The sequence below is a fragment of the Erpetoichthys calabaricus genome, chromosome 9, assembly GCF_900747795.2.
Source record: "Erpetoichthys calabaricus chromosome 9, fErpCal1.3, whole genome shotgun sequence".
Lineage (NCBI taxonomy): Eukaryota > Metazoa > Chordata > Cladistia > Polypteriformes > Polypteridae > Erpetoichthys > Erpetoichthys calabaricus.
Genome location: NC_041402.2, coordinates 110,203,385 through 110,209,508, shown reverse-complemented (window position 1 = coordinate 110,209,508; position 6,124 = coordinate 110,203,385).

The following is a 6,124-nucleotide window of genomic DNA, read 5'->3' as shown; positions in this document are numbered from 1 at the left end:
AATGGGAGAGAATTTGCTTCCTCAGTGCTTTAAAAGCTTATTCTAAAATGTTAGTGATTAGATCCTGCCAGGTTTTGAAAAAGGTCCGCACAGATCCTCAAAGTGCGAATTTGATTTTTTCCAGTTTCAAATAATATATAAAATCTTAACCACTGACTTAAAAAAGGAGAGATAGGATTCTTCCAGGTGAGCAAGATACAGTGGAACCTCGGTTCACGAACGTCTCGGTACACGTACAAATCAGTTTACAACCAAAAAGGTCGCCAAACTTTTGCCTTGGTTCACGACCACACACTCAGTATACAAACAAGCCAGTTTCCCTTTCAGTTTGTGCGCGCCGATGATTTCCGCACGTGTTGCATTGTTCTCGGTCAGACGTGCGTGCTTGCACGTGCGTGCATGCTTTCGCTGTGAACTCTTTGTGCTCTATTTCATTTCCCTTCTGGTTCATATGGGCCGATTACTGTATTTAAGCACGTGTTCAGATTCTCCCTGTTCATTGTTCTCAGTCAGACATGCGTGCGTTACCTGTGAACTCTTTGTGCTCTACAGTATTTCGTGTGCTTTTGCAGTTAACCATGGCTTCTAAGCAAGTGAAGAGCGGTCAGAAGAAAGTTTTGCAGAAAATTGAAATCGAAATAATGAAAGAAATTATTGAAAAGTATGAGCGTGGCGTTCGTGTTACTGATCTTGCCGCCGAGTACAAGAAGTCAAAAGTAGATTTTGACTATTCTAAAGCTAAAAGAATCTATTAAAGCAGCTGATGTTGCAAAAGGAGTTACAGCGTTAACCAGACAGAGGCCTCAAGTGCTGGAAGAGGTGGAAAAACTGTTGCTAGTGTGGCTGAACGAGAAGCAACTTGCAGGGGATAGTGTAAGCGAGGCGATGTTATGTGAGAAAGCCAGGAAGATTCATGGCGATTTGCTGCAAAACTATCCTTCTACGAGTGGCGAAAGTGAGGAATTTAAAGCCAGTAGAGATTGGTTTGAAAAGTTTCACAAGAGAAGTGGCATTCATAGTGTGGTAAGGCAAGGAGAGGCTGGTAGTTCCGATGCTGAAGCTGTGAAAGAATTTGTGAAAAATATAACAAAATTAGTGGAGGACGAAGGCTACATCCTGCAACAAGTCTTCAACTGTGACGAGACCGGATTGTTCTCCACCCAGTTCCTCCTCACTTCATGCCAGAACTCGACTCGTGCAAGGTTAGTTTTCTTGGTGGTTTATGGTTAGTTTTTGTATTACGGATTTTCAAATGTTCATTTTTCGGTTTGTAGCTTTAATTGTTGCAATGTTACTTTTCTCTTTTTTCAAATGTTCATTTTTTTTCCCTGTGCTTAAAACTCATTAAAAAAAGTTTACACAGCGATCAGGTTGTAATGCTATTAGCGTGAACTCCTGCAATGTTACTTTCTTGGTTGCTTATGGTTGGCTTTTAAATAAAGTTCGGATTTGTTCAAATGTTCCTTTTTTTCCCCTGTGCTTAAAACTGTTTACAGCGATCGGGTCATAAGGCTACAGTATACCACAAACTCTTGCAATATTAGTTTTCTCTGTTGTTCAAGATTTTCTCAGTGTTATTCAATGTTTTTACATTTAGTTTCCTATTACGCTGCGCATTCTATGGTTTAATTAACTATATTTGTGCTTAAAAACGTAAAAAAATATATATTTACATGCAGTTCATATGGTCTGGAACGGATTAATTGTATTTACATTCAATCCTAATGGGGGAAATTGCTTCGGTTCACGACCAAATCGGTTTACAACCGGAGTTTTGGAACGAATTATGGTCGTGAACCGAGGTTCCAATGTAAGTCTACATGCCAATAGTGCAGTAAAGGCAATTACAGTTTGTTTGTCTTTCTCCACTTTAAACCCATCTGGGAGTACCCCAAACAAAAAAATATTTTAAAAAGCTGATTACATTGATCCTGCAATGCCAAATTAGAAATGAGAGGATGATTAAAATTTATATTTTGCTTAATATACTTTAAACAAACCGTGGTCACAAAATTTCCTGATTAGTTTGACTTTTTTGGTACCCTAGAGTGGTACATATCTTGGGAAAAGTCTTATCAGCTTATTTGGATTTAAGAAAATCTGACATATTATTATTAACATAATAATTAAATCCTACATTTATATATTGTTTTTCTCGCTACTCAAAGCGATTTTCATAGACAAAGTTCAAAAAGCTTGTGGAAGCGTTCGTTTTTTTTTTTTTTTTTTTTTTTTTTATTAGAAATGTTTAATATTGTGTCCTATTTTTTCAGAACAGAAATAGAATTCTAAGCTCTAGCCATGAAAATGAGCATCTCTGCCAGCTGACAGAGTCACAATGGAAAGGTAAGCGATACTAAAGAGACCCTGTGAACTTTTAAAAGGGATTTTGAACAATTTTGCAATTCCAGTGTTTATTTTAAAAGCAGCAGATAGGGTCCCACATTTGTAAACCTCTGCTTCACCTGTAGAAATGAGTGTCCCCTCTAGTGGAAGGTACAGACCATCACAGCAGACATGAAAGTGATGTAAAATAGTTCAAATAAATGCTCAACAATTTTAATTGTTTAGTATTTATATTGTAAGCAGTATTCAGGCGGCACATGTTTCTACGGTAAAGGCTCCACTGAGGAAATGAGGGCCTCCACCAGTGGATGAGACATGGGGACAAACAGTAGACATGAAAGTTATATAGAAGACTTCCTTCAATTTTTTTAAATACATTTTGGACAATTTTATAATTCCAGTATTCATTTTGCAAGCAGAAGACAGGCGACTCCTCTGCTAGAAGGGAATAAGAGACACACTTGATATGAAAGTGCTATAAAAGACTGTTAGGCCTGTTAAAGAAATTGTAACTATCCAGTGTTCGCTTTGTAAATGATTACAGCAGATAAAGAATGCCACAGACTGTTTCCTACAATTTTTTAAAATACATTTGATCAGTTTTAATCTCCGATGAACAGGTGCACGCATAATATATGGAATAATTGCACCTGCTGTAAAAATGAGATTCCTCCCCAATATAAAGGGGTGAATGGGTGGTTATGACAGGAAATATAATTATTTATTTATATAGTACTTAAAGTATTTTATTCCAATGGTTTTAAACACTTACATGGCAGAGGTGAAATTTGAGTTCAACAACAAAGCCTTTGCCATTGATTTTGTGGGTTTTCTTCCCCTTTTTTATCCCCAGGAACAACTATCTGCATAAATGTTTAAGAAGGGATCACTAATAATGTGAAAATTGATTAATACATATATTTTAACAATTTGTCTTTTAAATGTCTTTGGGTGTTGACTAATTTACTATTATTATTATTATTTATTACTGCTATTTTACTAAATCTTACTTTCCATGTTTCTTTGTTGATGAGCCCCCATCGAAGAATTTTCTGGTAAAAGAACATATAGTAAACAAGCCAAAACAACTGAAAAAGTTTGATGAGTCAGAGTCTGATTCAGCAATAATATGCAAAAAGCAAAAAAAATTTATAATGCCCACAGAGGATTTTGCTTTGCACATTCGCTTTGCTGTTTTGCCTGATGTCAATGCCATTCTAAACATTGTTTACGCTCCTCACACACATACACACACACAAGGATTTGATGTCAATTCAATGAGTCTAACAGTCCTCCTAGCAAAGAGGGTCTACCTGTAACGTGATGGTGAGTTTTGTCGACATCTACAGCTGATTATTACCCTCTGCCCCGGATGTCAACTAAAGTCAACATCCAACCTCAACCCCTGCTGTCAACATCAGCCCTAAAAGAGTTAAACGTGGTCTTTTTGTGTTTTCTTCACTATATATTATATATATACTAGTTATTAAGCCCGTTACAATAACGGGCGCTAGAACAGTAGTGCATAAACATTAGTAGGAACAGTCTATATTAAATGGCAAGGGACCTTGACCTCATTCTGTTTATTGGTAGTATTTTTCTTTGTCTTTCAGCCTTTCTTTTGTTGATGTCTACTTGCTGTGCTGACCATTCTTCGTGGGCTGCCGCCGTGTATTATGTGTCTTTAATTTTCTGTGACAGTAATACTGTCTTGTACGTCCATAATATCTATATATATAATTCACTAAGCCGCCAACAAGTAGCCACCCATGGAAAGCACGCAAGACAGCCACGCCCACCAACTCTAAGACCATTGGATACGACAACAACTCGCAGAGCCACACCCACCAACTCGGACGCAGCAACTCACAGAGCGGGGCGTCATTCACGTTTGCCTCTGCTAGACTCCACATGCACCTCTGAGCCACGTTGACTTTTCATTAGTCAGCCTCAGTGGAACCTCGGTTCACACAGAGGCAGCGCAAAAGAGAGCCGCGCACACACACAGGCAGCGCCAGAGAAAGACAGACGCACACACACAGGCAGCGCCAGAGAGAGATACAGGCAGCCCGAGAGAGAGAGCCGCGCACACACACAGGCAGGCCGAGAGAGATAAACGCACACACACACAGGCAGCGCCAGAAAGAGAGCCGCGCGCACACACAGGCAGCGCCAGAGAGAGAGCCGCGCGCACACACAGGCAGCGCCAGAGAGAGAGCCGCGCGCACACACAGGCAGCGCCAGAGAGAGAGCCGCGCGCACACACAGGCAGCGCCAGACAGAGAGCCGCGCGCACACACAGGCAGCGCCAGAGAGAGAGCCGCGCGCACACACAGGCAGCGCCAGAGAGAGAGCCGCGCACACACACAGGCAGCGCCAGAGAGAGAGCCGCGCGCACACACAGGCAGCGCCAGAGAGAGAGCCGCGCGCACACACAGGCAGCGCCAGAGAGAGAGCCGCGCGCACACACAGGCAGCGCCAGAGAGAGACAGAGGCACACACACAGGTAGCGCCAGAGAGAGCCGCGCACAAACACAGGCAGCGCGAGAGAGAGCCGCGCACAAACACAGGCAGCGCGAGAGAGAGAGCCGCGCACACACACAGGCAGCGCCAGAAAGAGACAGAGGCACACACACAGGCAGTGCGAGAGAGAGCCGCGCACACACACAGGCAGTGCAAGAGAGAGAGAGAGCCGCGCACACATACAGGCAGCGCCAGAGAGAGACAGAGGCACACACACAGGCAGCGCCAGAGAGAGAGCCGCGCACACACACAGGCAGCGCCAGAGAGAGAGACAGAGGCACACACACACACACACACAGGCAGCACCAGAGAGAGAGCCGCGCGCACACACACAGGCAGCGCCAGAGAAAGACAGAGGCACACACACAGGCAGCGTGAGAGAGAGAGACACACACAGAGGCGTGCGTGCGAGAGAGAGACAGAGACAGAGACACACACACACACACACACACACACAGAGGCGCGCGCGAGAGAGAGAGAGAGACACACACACACACACACACACAGGCGCGCGACAGTCACACACACACACAGGTTCGCACGAGAGAGAGACACATACACACAGGCGCGCGAGAGAGAGAATCCCTGACCCCATCAGATTCAAATTTGCCTTTTACTTTTACACGCAGACAATTTCCTGTTAGATTGGCCTTTGCAATGACAATTAATAAGGCATAGGGACACACTTTCAAAACGCTATGCCTGTATCTGCCAAACCCAGTTTTCAGTCACGGACAATTGTATGTTGCTCTCTCCAGAGTTCCATCTTTTCATTCACCCACAGTCATATCCTCAAACCCACCCCATTTGGACAACTGTGTCTTTCATTTTTGTAAAGGAAGCTATTCCCAAACTATAAATCCAGGCTTACAAACAATATGTACTGGAAGTGAGCGTGCTTGAGTGTGCTATTTGGGACTGGTAAAGAGAGAATACATACTTTAGCTAATGTTTAATTTTAGAAAAAAAAAAAGTTAAAATTAATGCTTCTTGTAAGCTTTGCACATCATTTTTTTTAATAAAGGGTGTTTACACACCATTCATGACAAAATACACAGTTATTAAGACATACATCGAATACGAAAATGTTTAAAAAATAATTCATCCATCCATCCATTTTCCAACCCGCTGAATCTGAACACAGGGTCACGGGGGTCTGCTGGAGCCAATCCCAGCCAACATAGGGCACAAGGCAGGAACCAATCCCGGGCAGGGTGCCAACCTACCGCAGGACACACACAAACACACCCACACA